Here is a 23,076-nt window from a genome sequence, read left to right as displayed (position 1 = left end):
ATAGTTTGTCTTTAACACTACCTGAGAATCCAGTATTAATTTGTGTCAACAACACTTTTCTTGGTTTGCTATATTAAATAATTAACTTTCTTCATTATTGTCTCATTACTTTGTGCCTCTAAACTGTCACATTGCCCTCCCTCTCCTTCCCTGAAAAAACAAACTGTCTAACAAATTCATTAAACTTACTGTCAACAGACCTAAATTTACACCTGCAACACTTCCATCACCTTTTACTTAGAAGAGGAATCAATTCTCATCCAAAGCTAATCCCCTGATACTTAGTCTGCGTTGGTTTCATCCTGCCCTTCTCAATTGTACCCCAATTGGCCACCAAATCGGATTTATTGTTGCTCTGAATAGCCCTGAGGCCATTCCAGTTTTATGAATCCATGTCTTAACCATTATGGTGGTTTCATAACTAGTCATATGTCTGTAATATATCTACTAACAGTTAACTTAGGATACTAAACTTAAGCGATCTTTGAAAATGCAAACTGATCATATTCATCTTCTTGAATCAAAATGATTCAAAGACTTTTCATTATGCTTAACATAAAACTTCAGAACATTAACATGGTCTGCAAAGTCCTGCATAATGGCCTAAGACTGTCTGTCCATATGATTTCTTTCCCTTTTAATCTGTGCTCCACACATACCAAACTTTTCTTGTATTTACTGGACCAAGTGTGCTGATATTTTGCTTAGAGATTTTCCATACACTGTTCCTTTTAGCAGTCCCTCTTCAGTACCTGTTACTCATTCTTCAGATTTTAACTTATATATTTCCTTTTAGGAATCATTTCTTGGAGTCTTAGCCTAGTTAGGAACTTCTGCTGTTTGGTCTCTTGGACTTCCCCATCAAAGCACCTGCTATAGGCTTAATGTCTGTCTTCCCTATTCGACTATGAATTCCCCAAGGTATCTTGTCTTTCTTTTTCACAATTATATCTAAGGCAACAAGCTCAGTGCTTGGGATGTAGCAAATGAGAAGTATGCATTTACAAATAAATCATTGAACTTAATTTTATAAATTTCTTTTGGTATATGGTTGTATTTATTATCAAATATATATTATCAGATAGTTTGTGAACATCGAGAATTTCAAGTTTGAGTTACGAATTTTGCAGTCAAAATTTTCAAGTGATATTTAGTTTAGCAACATGAAAGAGGGGGGCACTTTAGTAGCTTTCCACGAGGAAAAACAAGTCAAGTATGTGAATTTTTCCTAAAAGGCAAACCCATGACAAAGGAATACACATAGTTTTATAGGAAAACATCTATTAGAAGTGCTTTTAGAATCATTAGACTTCTACCACATGGTTTTTTGAGGACATATTAGAGAGACAACCACCATGTAGAAAGGGGTCATTGTATGAGAGAGATATTCAACAATCAAGTTAAAATATCTCAGATGTTATGGTTCTACCTATCCTGCTCCTAAATGTCTTTTACAGAAGGAGGAAGGTATTTTGGAACATGAGACCCTTCCTTAACTTCTGATGATCAGGGGCTACTGACAGATCAAATAAAATATGTTGTAGAGGGGGAAGGACTTGATCTGGAAATGTTTTGTACACAGGTAAGGTTATGATGTTGAGTTACAATTCAGAGTTAGGGATTTCCCCTCTTCCACTACTCCTATGTTTTACTTCCTACTAGATCTAAACTACTCCATTATTATGGACCAGCATTGTTATTATTAATATATCAACAGCAAGCTGTTGTAACTGGTTTTATTTCTCACTGCTAATTCCATTATACTCCAAATTCTTTTTACTTATCTTCCATTTTGGACATACCTTTGGTTAGTAGGAGTAGTATCATTATTTAGCCTTTGTATCTAAGAGAACATCTTATTTCTTTCCTTTTTAAGAACATGTTCATACCGTAATGGTCCCATGATATTCTAGATTCTTTTAAAATAGATTTAAGATTTCATTTTATTTTATTAATTTTTAAAGATTATTTATTTATTTGAGAGAGAGAGTGAGAGAGAGAGCATGAGAGGGAGTGGGGAGAGGGGCTGGGGGAGAGCGAGAAGCAGACGCCCCACTGAGTACAGAGGCTCATGCGGGGCTTAATCCCAGGACCCTGGGATCATGACCTGAGCTGAAGGCAAATGCTTAACCAACAGAGCCACCCAGGCACCCCAAGATTTGTATCTTAAAAATAAATGGACAAAAGAGAATGAGATACTTGAAATTATTATTTTAAAGAAACACAGCAAATTATTTATTTATATATATATGTATACATCTATTACATGTTATTATATACAATCTATAAAATGGAAGATCTATAAGGAGCTTATTGTGTCCTTTGTTTTTAACTTCTTATTTATTCAACTATCTTAATTGAAACATTTATCTTGTAAATATTGCCTATGAAATATATAAACATTTGAATTTAGTAGCAGAAAATCACCATAGGAATCTGAAGGGAAGTCAATACTCACACACAACTCATACACCATACACATCATGACATTTTAATTCCATAAAATCTGAAGTGAGTATAGGAACACATCCTTTTGAGTTATGAATTTTGCAGTCAAAATTTTCAAGTGATATTTTGTGTAGCAACATGAACAGGGAGGCACTTTAATAGTTTAGAAAGATTTCTGCCTTGGGTAGTTTTAACTGTGCTCTTTGCTAGGTCAGTGATATTGAGCAAAGTACTTTATCCTAGTTTGCTTTCCATTTTCCATCTATCAAGTGAGGGGTGACCACAATTGCTTGATGAACCTTACCTACTAGTTACAAAGATCAAGTTAATATGAAGTAGTATGTGCTAAAGTAATGGATTATAAGCTGTTTAGACCTTTTGGTTACAGCTTCTGTGGAACTTGCTCCTCCCTGTGACAGATCTGCTGAATGTAAGGCGATTCCTGGCAGGCTTCTGGCAATGAGTGGTGGAGCAGCTTAATGGGGTTTATTGTTATACGAGGGGTAGACTTTGGGATCCCACATTTACGGTGAATATCTCTCCACTCCTCATCCCATGTGGAACATATCCTGCATTTGGTTGTGCTGCCTAAGCAGGAAAATTTGATGTTCAAGTTCCCGGGGTTAGGAAATTCTCTCATGGCAAAAGTAACTTCAAGAGTAATTTAATTCTTTGGGTTTTGCTTTCTCCTGTACTTGGGACAGAAAATCGTATTTTATCATCTCTTGAATTAATCTTTCAATGGAAGAGGTGGCCTTAATACCTATTCTGTTCTGTTGAACATAATAAACAGAACAACCATCCAGTCATATTCCTGGAAACGGAAAGCTCCGTGTATGTCTGAGTTTTTTTATATTCCAAAAGTAACAAATGCTTTGAGAGCTCTACATTACTCCCTATTTTATAGTATAAAATATCTGTGCCAGATGAGGTTAAAAGCTATGTCAGGTAATCTGTCAGGAAATATATGTCTAGAATGAAGACCATGAATTAAATAGGCAAATGGGAAGGAAATGGCAGAGGGACTAGTGACTTTGAAGTCAAAGGCATATTTCAATAAAATCATGTAGAAATTAGAAATAATTAATACCTTAAATTATCTAATCATAAATGGATATTCTTTTTTAAATTCAGCTTTAGAATGACAAAGTATTATCATATGTTCAATAAATATTTGAATTGCTGTCAATACTGTTTTAGGAAATCAAAGTATTGAATAAGATTCCAGCTCTCATAAACTTTACCTTCTACTGGGAGAAGATAATAAACAAGTAAACAGATATGTAACCACTATTTAAAAAAATGCTTTGAAGAAAATTAGGGCATCTTAATAGAAAATGACTAGAGGAAGAGTCTAGGTGGGGCAAATATGTAATTTGTGAGCTAAATGGCAAAAGAAGAGCAATGAAGTGAATATCTTCAATCAAGTAGAAAGCCCGGAAGCTGCTGGTTGTCCTAGAGGATTAGGCAGAGAGTAATAAGCAGGCAGGGAGCTAGGGAGAGAGTGCAAGATGAGAAGTGTTTAAGGACCACTTCACTGAGTCCTTTGTAGATTATCTTAAGAAATTTAGTTTTGATTCTAACTACAATGGATTGTTTCACACAGACAGGTATCCAGATTTGGCTTAGGATAAAAAAACAAAAACAAACACAAACAAACAAACAAAAACACTTTCAGGGGAGCCTGGGAGGGTCAGGCAGTTAAGCCTCTGACTCTTGGTTTCGGCTCAGGTCATGTCAGGGTTGTGGAATCCCTGTTCAGCATGGAGTCTGCTTGTCCCTCTCCCTCTCCTTCTGTGTCTCTCTCTCTCTCTCTCAAATAAATAAGTAAAATCTTTTTAAAAAATCACTTTCACTCCTATGTAGAAGATGGATTCTAAGGAAGAAAGATACTAGTCTTTGGGCTACTTCTGCCCAAAAAGCGTAAGGGCTTAACATGAAGCAGTATCAGTCATTGTCTTTTCAATAGAAGAAAAACTTGGTTTGGAAAAAAAAATAAACAAATATAATCCCTAGGAATTCTGTACAGATTATACATGAAGAAGTCTATATAATTCAGTGATTTTTGGCTTGAATTATTGGTGTGAAATGTAGTACCATTCCCTGTGTGAGAGAAAGCATGGAGGTGGAGGAATAGAGATGATGGAATGGAATTATTTTTGGAATTGGGTTTGAGTTATATATATTGAACATCTAGGACATTTAGATATGGAGAGACAACCTATTTTGGTAGGAAAAGCAGGTATATGTAATCAAACTAAGATTTTCATCATGGCTTTGCAGTTTATAAGCTGTGAAGACTTAAACAACTTAAATTGTCTGATCCTCAACATTCTTTTCCATGAAAGGGAATTATTAATACAAAATATTGAGTTGATTTGAAAATGACGGATTACATAGTGTTTTAGTGCTAGTTGGCATTTGGAAACTGCTTTTTTTTTTTTTAAGATTTTATTTATTTATTTGACAGAGAGAGACAGCCAGCGAGCAAGGGAACACAAGCAGGGGGAGTGGGAGAGGAAGAAGCAAGCTCATAGTGGAGGAGCCTGATGTGGGGCTTGATCCCAGAACGCCGGGATCACGCCCCGAGTGGAAGGCAGATGCTTAACCACTGAGCCACCCAGGCGCCCCCTGGAAACTGCTTTATCATTTTCATTAGCGTATGTGGCTTGTATAGTGGGAGAAAAATTATAGATACTCTTTGGGGAAATTGTGGGATACAGCTTTGTAATCTATGAATTTGAATGAAATATAATGTAAAAACTAAGGAAATGATATGATGGAAAGGAAGAGAGATATCAAGGGGATAAGTAAATGGTGGTGGGTGAAGTCGATGCTGAATATGAAAGAGATCTCATAAAGGAGAAGTTGGGAAGTTGGAGGGAGGAGAAACAGGGAGTGGGAGCTTGAGACGGAAACTTCAGCTGGTGGTTGCAAGAGAAGATACAAAAGGAATAGAAAAGTCTTAGTGAGATATAATAATAATAGCAGTGATTATTAACCTGGTCAAGGTTTGTGTCACTGGGGACAGAAATCTTGGAGAAGAAGGAACACCTTTTCCATTCAGAGAGGTATAAAAATATAATAATATGAACATATAGTTTTTTATTGGTAGAAACAAGGTTGCAGTAAAATATTTTCTTAGGTAGGATGCAAAATCATGTTAAGTGGAGTGAGGGTGAAAGGTTTGGGTAGGGCATTTGATGAGAGAGAGCAGTTGGAATAAAACGATCAAGGGTAACAGCTTCTCCAAATTACTTGCTGACAAGAGCAGTAAAAATCCCAGGATTATTGGAAAACATTTGCTCACATTAGAAAAAAAACCTGACACTATATTCTGTGTCATTATCAGCAAGAATATGAAAGGAACACTAAAATTATATTAAAAATAAGTGTTATTCAGTATCTTCTGTATACACTAAATTGTGGCTCAACACATTTTACCAAAAATGATCTACTCAAAAAGAAAGACTATTTTTATATTTTTCTGATCTAGAAGACATGCTGTTTTATCAATTAGTGTACAAGGAATTGTTAGGTTAGATGATTATGTTCAATTAAGTATAATGAATATAATTAATGTAGTTGCTGTTTTAGGTTTTCGAGTTAATAGTGCCATTAAATGCTGCTGTTTTTGTTGTGATACTGATTATTATTATAATAGAATACCAAACTTTGAAATGAAAGGAAAGCTAAAAGTTTGGCTATTCTTTTATAGCTCTCTGTGTGTGTGTATGTTGTCATTTAAGTAGCAGATCATAACTTAAACGCATTATACAATAATTAGCATTATAAGTCATTATGTTAACTACTTAAAAACATTTTTATTGGGGCGCCTGAGTGGCTCAGTCGTTAAGCGTCTGCCTTTGGCTCAGGTCATGATCCCAGGGTCCTGGGATTGAGCCCTGCATCAGGCTCCCTGCTGTGCTGGGAGCCTGCTTCTTCCTCTCCCACTCCCCCTGCTTGTGTTCCCTCTCTCACTGGCTGTCTCTCTCTCTGTCAAATAAATAAAATAAAATCTTTAAAAAAAACAAAACAAAACAAAACATTTTTACCTATTTGTAAAGAATAGTTTCAAGTTAAAATATAGCTATCAAATTATAATTGGAATGTAAGTATACATGATTTTTAACTACCTGAAATGAGAAATCTCATTCATTTAGTTCCTGTGCAGATTTGTTAAACATCTTCAGCATGCCAACTATTTTAAATAAGATGATTTTTCTTTATGAAATGCTTCAATAATTTACTTTTATATAAAAATGATTTCCATAATATGAGCCATCAATAACAATGCACAATAAAATTTTAATAATATTTGTAGTTTGTTTTTACGCCTACTTGTCGTACAGGAGATTGAGATGAATATTTAAATATGGATAAATGAAAATCCTTCTTTTACATTTAAGCAGTGCTGTAAAAAGTGCAAGCGTGATCTGCATTTCTTGGATTATTTATAGTATAGAGAGCATAATTAAATAAAATGTTTTTAACATAAGTTAGAATTGTATCATTGACTCTAAGCTATAGCTGTACTAATTACACTGAAAAAAATGTGAAGGAATTCCTGTTAAAATTATTTTTTAGATATGTTCCCAATTTAGATATGAACAGGTATAATTTCATGTATTTTATTTTCTGTCATTTTAGTCACATAAGCCTCCCTTGGCCACTTGGCTTCTGCTATGTGAGTTAACTGAAAGTTCCTACTTCACAACTGTTTTAAAAGAGTAGGATATATTGTTCAGTAATTCATCTGTACATCTGAAACTAATGATGTACTATATGTTGGCTAATTGAATTTAAATTAAAAAAAGAGATACCCCACAAATACTTATTTACTTAGTTTTAAAGTCATTTTACACTATGTTTCTAGTAGTAAGCACTTACAGTTTTTTTTCCCCCTCCAGTAATGCATTTTTTTGATGTCTGAAGTTTGTAGGTGGTATCATAACATCCAATTTCCCAATTTATTTGCTGAAAAATGGAGATGTCTCTTCTCTGTGTTGGATGTTGAGGATGGGTCTGGAGTTATAATTTGTTAATCACATATTTCTTTCTCTATTGGGATAAAGATGCTATTTCAGTTTTCTTTCAGCAAAAGAGAATTATTAAATAAGGTTGAGATATCTTAATTCAAAAGACTTTCGGTGCAGAATTTTGAAAAGGCACTGGACTCAGAATCATTTGACATTATTGATATTTAGGACCCAGTTCTGCCCTCTTTCCCCCTGAAAAAAACACTTACTTTGTTCTCAGTATCCTTTCATACAAATTGAAAGGGTTAGACCAAATCGTGCTTTTCAGACTATGTCCTTTTAATGTCTTCAGGCAGGGCCACTGCTCAGTGGTTTCATTCCTCATAAACGCAGAGGCGCCATTAACGACCTAATCTACTCACAGGACTTGGTTCTGAGTGTAACTCAGAGAGGAGTAGGCAACAGGCCCAACCAGTAAGTTTCAAAACCTCAAGCTGCAGATTCAGTCAGAACAGGTTTACTTTTAAATGTTATTATCAGATTAAAATGATGGATTCCCTGAATTTACTTACTTGAAAAACTTTTTAGGCCATTTTCTGTGTGTGTGAAAAGAATTAAAGTTATTGATTCAATTTTTTATTGTTTAGTGGTCTTCAATTTTTTATTTTTTCTTGAGTCAGTTTTGGCAAGTTATGAATGAGAAAATATTTTTTTCTGCTTAAAATTTCTTGAACAGAGATTTTTATGTCTTTAAAAAATATTTGCAGTGTGTGTAGGATGCTTATTTTTTTTTAGCTTATATAGTTTTTGTGTTCTCTTTAGGATCTCTATTATTGTCATAGATTTGTTAAATTTGTTTTATTTGTTTTAGTTAACTTTATTTATATAGCTCTTTATTTACATTTCCACATTTTTTCCTTTTTTAAGTTTTTATTTAAATTCCAGTTAGTTAACATACCGTGTGATATTAACACCCTGTGCTCATCACAAGTACACTCTCCTTCCGAGTCATTACAAATTGCAAGATTTCATTCTTTTTTATGGCCAAGTAATATTCTAGTGTGTGTGTGTGTGTGTGTGTGTGTGTGTGTGTGTGTGTGTGTGTGTACCACCTTTTCTTTATCCATTCATCAGTAGATGGACACTTGGGCTTTTTCTATAGTTTGGCTATTGTTGATAATGCTGCTATAAAGCTCAGAGTGCATGTACCCCTTCATATCTGTATTTTTGTATTCTTTGGGTAAATACCTAGTAGTGCAATTGCTGGGTCATAGGGTAGTTCTGTTTTTAACTTTTTTAAAAAAATAGATGTTGTTTATTTATTTGTCAGAGAGAGAGAGAGAGAGCACAAGCAGGGGAAGGGGCAGGCAGAAGGAGAAGCAGGTTCTCCTCTGAGCAGGGAGCCTAATGCTGGATGATCCCAGGACCCCAGGATCACGACCTGAGCTGAAGGCAGATGCTTAACTGACTGAGCCACCCAGACATCCCCATTTTTAACTTTTTGAGGAACCTCCATACTGTTTTTCACAGTGGCTGCACCAGTTTGCATTTCCACCAACAGTGCAAGAGAGCTCCCCTTTCACCTCAACCTTGGCAACAACTGTGTCTCCTGTGGTGTTAATTTTAGCCAATTCTGACAGGTTCTGAGGTGGTATCTCATAGTGGTTTTGATTTGTATTTCCCTGATGATGAGTGATGTTGAGCATCTTTTCATGTGTCTGTTGGCCATTTGGATGTCCTCTTTGGAAAAATGTCTATTCAAGTCTTCTGTCTGTTTCTTAACTGGATGATTTGGTTTTTGGGTGTTGAAATTGGTAAGTTCTATATAGATTTTAGACACTAATCCTGTATCAGATATTTCATTTGAAAATATCTTCTCCCGTTCCATAGGCTGCCTTTTAGCTTTGTTGAATGTTTCCTTTGCTGTGCAAAAGCTTTTTATCTTGATCAAGTCCCAATAGGTTTTCTTTACCTCAAGAGACGTGTCTAATAAGAAGCTGCTATGGCTGAGGTCAGAGAGGTTACGGCCTGTGTTCTCCTCTAGGATTTTGATGGTTTCTTCTTGTCTCACATTTAGGTCTTTCATCCATTTTGAAATTATTTTTGTGTATGATATAGGAAAGTTGTCCAGTTTCATTCTTTTGCATGTTGCTGTCCAGTTTTCCCAACACCATTTGTTGAAGAGACTTGTCTTTTCTCCACTGATAGTTTTTCCTACTCTGTCAAAGATTAGTTGACCATATAGTTGTGGGTCCATTTCTGGTTTTTCTGTCCTGTTCCATTGATCTATGTGTGTGTGTTTGTGCTAGTACCACACTGCCTTGATGATTTCAGCTTTGTAATACAGCATGAAGTTAGAGATTATGATGCCTCCCACTTTGGTTTTTCAGTATTACTTTGGCTATTTGGGGTCTTGCCTGGTTCCATACAAATTTTAGGATTGTTTATTTCAGCTCTGTGAAAAATGCTGGTGGTATTTTGATATGGATTTCATTGTATGTGTAGAGTGCTTTGGTAGTATATTTTAACAATATTTAGTTTTCCAACCCATGAGCATGGAATGTTTTTCCATATCTTTGTGTCTTCCTCAATTTCTTTAAGTGTTCTACAGTTTTCACAGTACAGATCTTCTACGGCTGTGGTTAGGTTTATTCCTAGGTATCTTATGGTTTTCGGTGCGGATGTAAATGGGATTGATTTCTTGTTTTCTCTTTCTGCTGCTTCATTATTGGTGTATAGAAATCCAACAGATTTCTGTACATTGATTTTATATCCTGTGAATTTGCTGAATTTCTGTATCAGTTATAGCAATTTTGGGGAGGGGCATCTTCAGGGTTTTCTAGGATCATGTCATCTGCGAAGAGTGAAAGTTTAACTTTTCCCTTGCCTATTAGGATGCCTTTTCTTTCTTTTTGTTGTCTGATTGCTGAGTCTAGGACTTCCAGTACTATGTTTAACAACAGCGGTAAGAATGGACATCCCTGTTATATTCCTGACTTCTGGGGAAAAGCTCTGAATTTTTCCCCATTGAGGATGATACTAGCTATGGACATTCCATATATGGCCTTTCTGATAGTGAGGTATGTTCTTTCTATCCCTACTTTCTTGAGGGTTGTTATCAAGAAAGGATGCTGTATTTTGTCAAATGCTTTTTCTGCATCCATTGAGTGGATCATACATTCTTATCCTTTCTTTTAATTAAAATGGTGTATCATGTTGATTGATTCGTGGACATCGTACCACCCTTACAGCCCAGGAATAAATCCCAGTCGATTATGGTGGATAATTCCTTTAATGTACTTTAATGTACTCCAGCAGGAGTTGATCTGCTAGTATTTTGTTGGGAACTTTTGCATCCATGTTCATCAGAGAATTTGGCCTCTAATTCTCCTTTTTAGTGCGGTCTCTGGTTTTGGAATCAAGTTAATGCTAGCCTTATAGAATGAGTTTGGAAGTTCACCTTACATTTCTGTTTTTTTGGGAACAGTTTCAGAAGAATAGGTATTAACTCTTCTTTGAATGTTTGGTAGAATTCCCCTGGGAAGCATTCCGGTTCTGGACTTTTGTTGGATATTTTTGATTACTGATTCAGTTTCTTTGCTGGTTATGCATTTGTTCAAATTTTCTATTTCTTCCTGTTTTAGTTTTGGTAGTTTATATGTTTCTAGGAATTTATCCATTTCTTCTACATTACCTGATTTGTTGGCATATAATTATAATATTCTCCTATAAGTGCTTGTGTTTCTGCAGTATTGGTTGTGATCTCTCCTCTTTCATTCATGATTTTATTTATTTGGGTCAATTCTCTTTTTGATAAGTCTGGCTAGGGATTTATCAATTTTGCCAATTCTTTCAAAGAACCAACTCCTAGTTTCATTGATCTGTTCTACTGTGGTTTTTTTTTAAATTTCTTTATCATTTATTTCTGCTCTAACCTTAATTATTTCCTTCCTTCTGCTGGTTTTAGGCTTTATATGCTGTTGTTTTGCCAACTCCTTTAAACGTAAGGTTAGGTTTTACATATGAATCTTTTCTTGCTTCTTGATGAAGGCCTGTATTGCTATATAATTCCCTCATAGGACCACCTGTGCTGCATTCCAGAAGTTTTGGACTGTCGTGTTTCATTTTGATTTGCTTCCATATTATTTATTTTTGAAGACTTTATTTATTTATTTGAGAATGAGAGAACAAGCAGGTTGAGGAGCAGAGGCAGAGGGAGAAGCAGACTCCCTCCCTGCTTAGTAGGGAGCCCAACACGTGGCTCAATCTCAGGACCCTGAGATCTTGACCTGAGGCAAAGGCAGATGCTTATTAACAAACTGACCCAACCAGGTGCCCCAGTTCCATGTATTTTTTAAAATTTTCTTCTTTAATTTCCTGGTTAACCCATTCATTCTTTAGTAAGATGTTATTTAACCTCCCTCTGTTTGTGGTCTTTCCAAATTTTTTCTGTGGTTGACTTCAAGTTTCACGGCACTGTGGTCTGAAAATATGCATGGTATATATCAATCTTTTTGTACTAGTCAGGTCTGATTTGTGACCCAGTATGTGATCTATTCTGGAGAATGTTCCATGTACACTTGAAAAGAATGTGTATTCTGATGTTTTAGGATGGAATGTTCTGAATATACCTGTTAAGTCCATCTGTTCCAGTGTGTCATTCAAGATCATTGTTTCATTGTTGATCTGCTTAGATGATCTCTCCGATCTGTGAGTGGGTTGTTAAGGTCTCCTACTTTTATTGTATTATTATCAATGAGTTTAAGTTTGTTATTAGTTGATTTATATATTTGGCTGCTCCCAATTTGGGGGCATATATATTTACAATTGTTAGATCCTCTTGTTGGATAGACCCCTTTATTATGATATAGTGCCCTTCTTCATTTCTTGTTACAGATGTTTGTAATCTTGTTTAAAATCTAGTCTGTACAATATAATTATGGCAACTCCAGCTTTCTTTTGATGTCCATTAGCATGGTAAATGGTTCTCCGTCCCCTCACTTTCAGTCTGGAGGTGTCTGCATCTAAAACGAGTCTCTTGTAAGCAGCATATCAATGGATCTTGTTTTGTTTTGTTTTGTTTTAATCCATTCTGTTACTCTGTGTCTTTTGATTACAGCATTTAGTACATTTACTTTCAGGGTAATTATTTATAGATTTGAATTTAGTGCCATTATGTTATCTGTAAAGTCGCTGTTCCTGTATATTGTCTCTGTTCCTTTCTAGTCTTTGTTACTTTTGGTCTCTCCTTTCTGCTCAAAGGGTCTCCTTCAATATTTCTTGCAGAGCTGGTTTAGTGTTCACCAACTCCTTTAGTTTTTGCTTCTCTTAGAAACTCTTTTTCTCTCCTTTTATACCGAATGACAACTTTGCTGGAAAAAGTATTCTTGTCTGCATATTTTTCCCATTCAGCACATTGAATATATCCTGCCACTTTCTTCTGGCCTTCCAAGTTCCCATGGACAGGTCCACTGCTTAACCTTATGTGTCTACCCTTGTATGTTAAGGACTTTTGTCCCTGGCTGCTTTTAGAATTTTCTCTGTATCTTTGTATTTTGCAAATTTCACTATGATATGTCTTGGTGTTGATCTGTTTTTGTTGAGTTTGAGTGGAGTTCTCTGTTCCTTTTGGACTTGAATGCCTATTTCGTTACCCAGATTAGGGAAGTTCTCAGCTATAATTGGTTCAAATAAACCTTCTGCCCCTTTTTCCCACTCTTCTTTTTCTGGGACTCCTATGATGTGGATATTATTGTACTTTATGGGATCGCTGAGTTCTCTTAAATCTATATTAGTGATCTAATAGTTTTCTTTCCCTCTTCTTTTCAGCTCTATTATTTTCCATCATGTTATCTTCTGTATTACCTATTTATTCCTCTGCTTCTGCCATCCTCATTCTGATTACATCCAGTTTTGCATCTCAGTTATAGCATTTTTAATTTCAGCCTAACTGGTTTTTAGGTCTTTAATCTCTCCAGCCAGGGCTTCTCTGGTGTCTTCTATGCTTCTTTCAAACCCAGTTAGTATTCTTGTGACTGTTGTTCGAAATTCTTTCTTCAGCTATATTGTTTATATCTGTCTTGAGTAAATCCCTGGCTGTGGTTTCTTCGAAATCTTTCTTTTTGGGAGAATTCCTCCATCTTGTCATTATGTCTAGGTTTCTGTCTTTTGCATGTTATAACAGCTTGTTATGTTTCCTGCTCCTGAGAGTAATGTTATATTGAAAAGGGGTCATATGCTGTACAGGGTCTGGTGGTGCTGTGTTCACTCTGCTCTTGAGTTTTGGCTGCTCTTTCCCACAGGTTAGCCCTCTGCTGAATTCCTCCTTGCTTGCAGTGGGGAATATTTGGACCTTTAACAAGGTGTGCTTTGATTTGGTTTTTAACATAAGCCTGATTTAAAAAGAAAAAAAAAAAAAAAGAAGTGTGATCCAAAAAAAGAGGAAAGGAAAAAACAAAGAAACAAAAACTATAAGCCTGATTCCAAAGTGAAAAAAAAAAAAGAAAGCCTGGTTCTATTTCCAGCAGAACTGAAGCTGACACTTTGGAGCACTCTATGATCAGTAGACTTGTTGCATGCTGGGAGCCTTTGCTGGTCCTCTGGGGGAGAGGCCTGCTGCATTTGTTCTCACAGACCTGCCCTATTAAAGATGTCCCTGCAGGGCACTGGGGTGGGATTGGGGGGAGGAGGGTTGGTGTAAGTGACTCCAGCTTCCACTGCTCACTGAAGTCCAACCATGCTAGGGGTTTGGGGGGAAGATGGTGTTACCCCACACTCTCATCCCCAGGGAAGGGAGCTTGCACCTGCCTCTGTTCAGGAAGCCCTCACAGAAAAGCAAACAGTGTTCCTTCTTGTGTCCCAGGCCTTTGTCAGATCCTTGCCTTCAACCTGCCTGTGCCCAGGCCATAGGCACGCCCTGCGCGACAGTTCTCTTGTGTTTTATCTCTGGCTGGTGGCTGGGATTCAAAACTCCAGATCTTAAAGGAACCAGTAAGGTGCAGACCTCCCCCCCTCCTCTAGAGTGTCTGGTGCGGTTTTGTCCCAGAACAACAGTCACATGGCCCCACAGGTGCTTGGAGTCTTTGGTGAGGCACAGCAAAAAGTTGCAACCAGGTTATCTGACCTCTGTGTGCACTTCTGTCTTTTGCTTATGAATGGCAATTCAGTGGCTCCTGGTGGGTCCTTTGTCCTTGGAGAGGCAGTATACCCTCTTCCAAATGTACTCCAGCAATGCGAACATTCTTTCCCAGTTCGACCCAGAGGATCCCCACACCATGCTGTCTGCTGTCTGCTCCTGGGCCTCTGCCCTCCTCCTCCCCAGGAGCACCGCCGCCTGCCTTGCTTGATTCTGTCAAATGAAGCAGGCTTCTAAAACCTCCGAATTTGGGCTTCGCTGTTTGTAAAAACTTGTGATAGTCGGTTCCTCTTGATTCCCCAGTCACTGCTTTTGGGGGAGTGTTTTTCTTGCAGGAACCTGACCCACTGCCCTTTCTTCCCCTCTTTCTTTCTCTGTCCTCTCTCTGCATCAAGGACTCCCTCCTCTCTGTGGCTCTGCAGCTTTTCTCTCCCCTAGTTCATGTCTCCACACCTCATACATGCACGTTGTCTCCCTCTAATTGTGCAGATTGTTCTCTTAATCTTCAGGGCGATTTCCTAGGTGTTCAGAATGATTTGGTGTCGATCTAGCTATGTTTGAGGTTTGAGACAAGCCCAGGGTCCCCCTGCTATTCTGCCATCTTAACTCCCTCCTATCCATAGTCTGTTCTTATTTTTACTTCATTTATATTTCTTCTGTTTTGTAACTCCCTTTTTTTTTAACTTTAACCTCATATATATTTATTATAAATATACTATGTAAATTTCCTTCTGTGTCTAAATTTAGGTACATTCTCTGGGTTTTCTTAAATATTATTAACATGTTTTATTTCTTTGGGCCGTGGATGGGAATTTTTAAATGTTTACATCATCATTTTCAACATAATTGCATGGTTGTACAGTGCTCAGAAAATACATCACGTGCAATACAGAATCTCTGAAATTTTCTTTATGTCACACCTCATTGATTTTCTCAAATGAACTATACTACAGGTGTATTTTCCAATTGAATACAGAAAAAAATACGCACACTGAATGAAGTATTGTTTTCTTAAAATCTATTTATTACAAATTGTTCATCTTGACATATTTAATACCTTTAATTGGCTCATTTTAACAAATCTTATACTTCGTGGAATTGTCTATTTTTCTATTTAAATTTGTTAAATTTTTCTTTTTTTTTTGAATTATTGTTAGATGTATAAATAATAGAATTCTTGTATCCTCCTTTGGAATTGCAGCTTCTATCATTATGTAGGAAACTTTCTTATTTTTATCTATTATGAATACATATCCACTTTAATTTGGTATTGTCTTTCCTATCTTTTTTGTTCCTCCCCACCACATATCTTTCTGTATACATGCACATGTATACATGTATCTATGTATTTATATTCTATGTATATACATAGAAAAAGAGGTATATACATACACAGACACACAGATAAATATAGGCACATATACATGATATACATTTGGGTGTTTTATTGAAGTATATTTCATACACAGTGAAATAAAATCTTAAAAGTAGAGCCTGATATTTATATATGTATTTTTATATTTATAGTATGTAACAACCAACCAAATAAAGACAAGATTTCTTTTATTGCAAAGTGTTACTACATTTATCCATAATTTGGTATTTATTACTGCTTAATCTTCCTTTGTATGAATTTAGCACCACAGTTTGTTCCATTTTCCGTGTAATGGACATTTGTGTTTTCCTAGGTTTTGGGTATATTGCAGTTGGCATGATAACACAATTTAATTTTCGATCTCTAATAGGTGTCTAACAGTCTCTCATTGTGATTTTTCATTTGGGATTATAAATAGTTTTGAATTCCTGTTTGGAGGAGTGTCTAGTTGTTTTTGACCATGATTTAATTTGAGCTTCCCTATGGAATAATGATGTTTGACAACTTTTCATGTGCTTATAGTCTATTTGAATATTCTATTTCAGGAGAGAATTTTCAAATCCTTTGCTTGTTTTTTTTTTTTTTTAAAGATTTTATTTATTTATTTGACAGAGAGAGACAGGGAACACAAGCAGGGGGAATGGGAGAGGAAGAAGCAGGCTCCTAGCTGAGAAGCCTGATGTGGGGCTCGATCCCATAACGCCGGGATCACGCGCCCTAAGCCGAAGGCAGATGCTTAACGACTGAGCCACCCAGGCGCCCCCTTTGCTTGTTTTTTAATTCGGTTGCTTGCTTTTTCTTATTAATTTGTATAGTTTCTATATTCTGAATATGAAATCCTTGGCAGATATTTGGATTTCAGGTATTTTCTGCCCTTCTGTGGCCTACCTTCTTACTTCTTAGTAGTGTACTTAATAAGCAGATTTTTAATAATTTTGATTAAGTCCAATTTGTCATTTTTTTTGTGGTTACACTTTTCATGGCCTGTTTAAGAAATCTTTGTCTAACACAAGGTCATGATTATATTCTCTAGTGTTTCCCTCTAGAAGCTTTTAGTTTAACTTCATATTTAGGTTTCATCTTGAATTAAGTTTAGAATATTGAAAGATAGGAGTCAATGCTAATCCATTCCATTCTGCATTTCCAGTTGCTATAGCATCGTTTTTTGAAAGTATATTCTTTCCTTCATGGAATTGTTTGGATGTTTGTTATTGAGTGACCACAGAAGTGAGGGGCTACTGTGCTCTCTCTTCTGCTCAACTGATATGCTTGGCTCTACTTATGTGAATATCACACAGTATTCATGAAGTAACTTTATCGTAATCCTTAAAGTCATGTAGTGTCTTTATGTATATGTATAGTATATCTAGAACTATTTTTTGAGAAGATTTTATTTATTTGAGAGAGAGAGCAAGAGAGAGAGCATGAGCAAGGGAGGGGCAGAGGGAGAAGTGGACTCCCCATTGAGCAGGGAGTCCAGTGGGGGCTGGATCCCAGGACCCTGGGATCATGACCTGAGCCAAAGGCAGACCCTTAACTGAGTGAGCTACCCAGGCGCTTGATCTATAACTATTAGATTGTCTTTTTTTCCCCTTTTTGTGTCAGTTTCATTAATGTCTCTTTTTTCCTGGCAATGTTCCTTTTATTTGGATCATCAAATATATTGGTGTAGTACTGCTTCTAATGTCCTTTTAATTTCTTGTGTGTGGTATTCTCAAATTCATCTACCTACCTTTTAGGAGCTCCTAATATTTATATGAAAGAGATCTAGTACCTAAGCCCTATCTATTCCCTGATGGCATCTGGCAACTTCATTGCTTAATAACATTTCTGAAACCGTATTCCATTATGTTTCTCGGACTCTGTTAATTTTCTTCAGACCTACATATCTGGAAGCATATTAAATTATTTTACCCAGCATTTTATGTTTTATATAATCAGTTTTTCATATCAGATATCATCTGAATAAATAGTGTTGATGCTATAAAAATTTTAATTCCAGTGAAATATATAATTCTAATGTCCCTTCTGGTTCCCTAAAATTTATGATGCTTTTACTTTTTGTAACTAGTCACTAATGTTTAATTAATTGATTATGGTATAAAATAAATACTTTAAGAATTCAGGTATATATAAATAGCAAAACGAAGACCAACTCTTTACAATCAGCCTAAATTATTAATATGTGGATTCATTGACTTTAAATGCTTGCTTCCCTCATTTTTACCCACCTTACCCATAAGAACAATTATGGGTTTGTTTGTTTTTTTTTAATTCTGGAAGAATGCCTTATAATTTTGGCTCCATGATACAAAATAATTCTCAAGTAGAGCAATAACTCCTTAACTTTATGTCTGAACTATAAATTTGAGAAATGATTCTGGTGGGTTGGGTCTTGAGAGTAATATTTATCGTCTACATAGTTAATGTTCAAATTTAGGTATTTTCTGAAAAATTAAGACTTGATATATGTAAGATTTTAAGGCATTATGTGAACTTTAATGAAAAAGCTTCCAAAAAGTCAACATAATGATTTAGGAGATCTTAATTCTTGATCTTTGTATTAAACCCAATTAAATTATGGACAGTATTAATTCTATCTTATAATGCCTTTGTAATATTATATTTTATATATTATCCAAACAATATTAGTGTTCATGTATGAGGCAATTGCCTATACACGCAAATCAGCACAGTGTAAATGATGCTAAGATCTTCACCAGTTGTTTCTGCTACAACTCTCTTCTTGCTCCTCTTCTGTACTTCTTTCTCCTTCTTCCTTATCTCTCTTTCTCTGTCATTGTTTCCTTTTTCTTTCTTGTTTTCATCTTACTATCCTCCCTTGTTACTTAATGACTTGCCCACTTTTAAATCTTTTTTTCTAAACTGCCAAAATTCATCTTCCACCCTTACAAATCATTGCAAAAACAGGCCAGCAACACTCAAGGTGACGTCAGATTTTTCATTATTTAATGTTATAAGTCTATCCAGATCTCCAGAAAAATTACATATTCCTAAACCTAACTTTGAAAAATCCTGTCCTGAATTCAAAAAGTATCTTCCAAACAATTTTATTCTTCATTTCCTCTCTCCAAGTCTTGTTCCCACAGAGATGTTTATTTATTTTTATTGGTATTATGCTCTGAATTTTTGTGTCTAGCCAATATTCATATTGTTGATGATATTAGTAGGTGGGGCCTTTGAGAAGTGAGGAGGTTATAAGGGTAGAGCTTTCACACTTGGAGTTAGTACCTTTATAAGAGACCCCACAGGATCCTTAGTTGTTTTCACCATGTGAGGACACAGTAAAAATATCCTGTCTAGAAACATGAAGGCAGGCTCTCAGAGGACACCCAATCTGCCAGCATTTTGATCTTGGACCTCCCAGCCTCCAGAATTGTGAGAAATCAATTTTTGTTGTTTAGAAGTCACCCAACCTGTGGTATTTTGTTTTATCAGCCCAAATGAATTAAGACAATGGGATATAGTTGTTGAATGCTTTCCCTAAGTTATATTCTTTATCTTCACCATTGCAGGTACAAATATTTGCCTATGTTAATACAAAAACATGAAACCAATTATTTACTTTAAACTAGTATCTGAATAGCATTTTGTAATTCGTAAAACAATTTAATGTATATTATTTTAAATGTACATGGGAGATACAATTATCTGGATTTTATGGATGGAGAAACTGACACTCAAAAAGGTTAAATGATTTACCTAAAAAAATAAAGTAGGAAATTCCAAAATTTATTAGAGCTGTATTTGTTTAGAACAGGTCCTGGCCTACTTTGAATTATTAATAAACGCTTGCTGCATGAATAAAACAAGACAGGGGTAGGTTTATATCAAACTCATTTGCATGCTATTTATATGATTTTGCACAATATCCTTGAGCATTCTGAGCCTCAGTTTCACTGTCTGAAAATTGAAAATAATAATGTCATCTTAAAAGAACTACTATGATCATTAGGTAGAATAACATATATGACATTTAAATTAGCTTTCTTCCTCTCTTATCTGAAGAGTCGTAGTTTTTGGTGTTCCAGGACATACAACAGTGTGCCGAATTCTGTATTTTATCACCAGGTATTTTGTTTCTCTGCTACTTTTTTTTTTCTATGTTCATAAATTGTGTTACTTGTCACCTTTGAAGTAAAGACAAAGTATGGAACATTTGGTGGTAAAACGGAGCTACGTTTACATTCTCGTGGCTTGTAACAATTTGTTTTAACATCCATAATCATAAAGTTGCTATGACAAATTGTTTAAAGCTTAATGTTTTAAATAAATTTAAAAGTTAAATTTTATTTTAAAAGTTAAAAGTTAAAATTTATTTTAAAAAATAGTCATATTTAGGAACCCCATAAAACATCTGCCTACACAATATTCATATTCTTAAGCAGAATCGAAGGCAGAATCCCAGGAGAAAATGAACTGCAGAGGTATTTCCCCCCTCAGATCCCACTGGAAGACTGTTTAGAACTGCAGAGGATTTGTTCCTTTTTTATTAGCACCAGCATTTACGGGAACATATCTTGTTCTGAGAGGCAGACTTCTTTGACAGTTTATATAGAGAGAGCACTGCGGTGCAAGAATCCTCTTCTGTTTGATCCTACACATCATTCTTAATTTTGAGACATTCCAACACAATTATTCTTTGCCTCTGTGCTTAAAAACAGATTGACTATTAAAATCAGCTGAACAGTTGAAATCACATCTTGGTGATTTACTCTGTAGTTTGGATTTCTGAGAGCTGATTTCCAGTTTATGTCTTGTAAGAAGTATACTCCCTCATCTCTCTACTGTTTTCTGCACAGTATTGAACACACCGCTGCACATATTCCTGATCAGGTATCTGGTGCCAGACTGAAAAATTGTCTACATCTCAAAATTATACACTAAATATCTTATTTTCATTAATCAACTCATTAATAATACAGGCTAAATCTAATCTTTGCCAGGTATCCTCAAGCACCCTTTCTGTACTGTATACACATCCTTGCACACATTATTCACCTGCCTTGACTGAAGAAGGCATTCTTCCACCTTTTCTGTAATGCTTTTTATATGCTATGTACTGGCTCGTTGCTGGAGATCCAGAAGTAGAGAAGGTATTGTTCTTTCCTGAAAGTACTAATGAATAACAAACTCTTGAAATCTTTTTATTTTCATTTTTTTTAATTCCTTAAATGTTTGGGTGTAAATAACACATGTTCAGACATGCTTGTGACTTTTATAACAAAGATAGGTCATGTATCCTCTAGAAATTGCCCATTAACTTGGGTATTTACAATAGGATGAAATAATTTGCATAAATAACCCAGGAATCCAGATGAACTATATTTTGGCAAGGTTTTCATTCTATAAATGGTTCATTCTCTTACAGCAGAATTAATCTTAGACGGTGAGAGGATTGGGAAGAGATAAAATTAATCCACATTACTGATAACGTAAGAACTTAACTTGCTTAATAATGAGACACTGCAACACTTTAATGTTGTGAACTCACATAGGAAAGTTTTGGAGGGCTGCGTTCATTCACCTGATGCTTAAGACTGCAGTAGTTTGAAATAAAATGAAAGTCAGTATGTCTTAGATATCCAACATCTTAATACTTTATGTCATTAATAAAACTGATTCAACTACTTTTCTGATGGCACTATTAGATTACTCTTCAAAATTAAAAAAAAAACCAACGATGTCACAGTTCTAATATTTCTAGAGACTGTGAGTATAATGATATAAAATAGGATTTCCAAAAGTCATTATTGCACAATGCTAATTCACTGAACACAGGCCTACTCATATAAAACATCTCAACTGCATGCATCCTTGCTCTTGTTTTCCTTGGATCCAAAAAGGTTTTTACTTTGGTAACAAATTTGGGACTGTCTATGACACCTTCATCTTTGGATAGAGGTGCTACAGATGACTTCTTATCTAGTGTCAAGAAAAAGGTACTCATTTAATAATCCTCTTTACTATTGCCAGGACACTTTGAGAGGTACATTTTTCTCTTTTTATCTTCATCCCCTGCCTCTTATTTTATGTACTTCTGTACCTGAATAACTTCCTACTGGACATTTCTTCTTAGATTTCTCAGTAAGTAACTCAAACCTGACATGTTAAACTGAACTATATATTATTTGCATATTAGTTAGGTTTTGTGATAACACCCCCATTTTCACACTGGATTATAATTAACATTTCTTGTTTATATTATATGAGGCCCATAGATCAATTGCATGTCTGCTAAGCTTGACTGGATTTTGCATGACTTCTGATTCTGGAACCACTACCCGGGTGTTCTCATGGCAGAGGGTAGAAATGCAAGAGCCCAAGCTATATTACACAGTAACATTTAAAATTTTACCTGAATGAGGTCATGGTAAAATCATGTCTGCTGACATTTCCTTCACCAGAATGGTCACTGGACTATGCTTAAGGTCAGTAAAATTGGTTTTACATTCCTTGTTTGGGGCCAGTGGTACAACAATGAGTAGGAATCCATAACTCTAATATAGAGAGAAAGAGTGAACAGTGGGCAGCATTAATTTAGTCTATGACGATGTCTACAACTTGATCTTTTCCCTAAATCATCCATCTCATTGATCATGCCTTTATATGTGAATAATAGCAAATACATTATAGTTGGTAATCTTCCTGAACTCCTGTTTATTCCTCAACAAACAATTAATTGGCCATCAAGAATGTCATGATGCCATCTCTTCAAGTGTCAACTCCTAGCTCTTCATCTGATCGCTACCACCTAAGTTACAGGTATCCTGTCATTTGTCATTTGCATAATTACCACTATATCCTGAATTGACTGATTTTAAGGTTTCCTTAAACCCCTTTTCCAAATGAATAAAAATTTATTTCAAAAAATGTGTGATGTAATGTCATTCCTAAATTCAGGTTTTGTGGGGTTTTTTTGTTTGTTTGGTTGAGTTTTTTTTTTGTGTGTGTGTGTGTGGCTCCCATGACTTTATGGATAAAGTCTTTAAACCAGAACATAATCACCGCCAGGCCTTTTATGACAAAGACCCTGTTTAGCCGGTTTCCAACTTTACCACTCTCCCGTGCTTCATTTCAGCTAGTTGAACATTGATGTTTCACAGAAGGTACCTTCA

This window comes from Ursus americanus, chromosome 13 (assembly GCF_024610735.1).
Source record: "Ursus americanus isolate L20-20 chromosome 13, mUrsAme1.1.p, whole genome shotgun sequence".
Lineage (NCBI taxonomy): Eukaryota > Metazoa > Chordata > Mammalia > Carnivora > Ursidae > Ursus > Ursus americanus.
The sequence above is the reverse complement of the archived record's forward strand: the minus strand, read 5'-3'. Positions refer to the sequence as shown.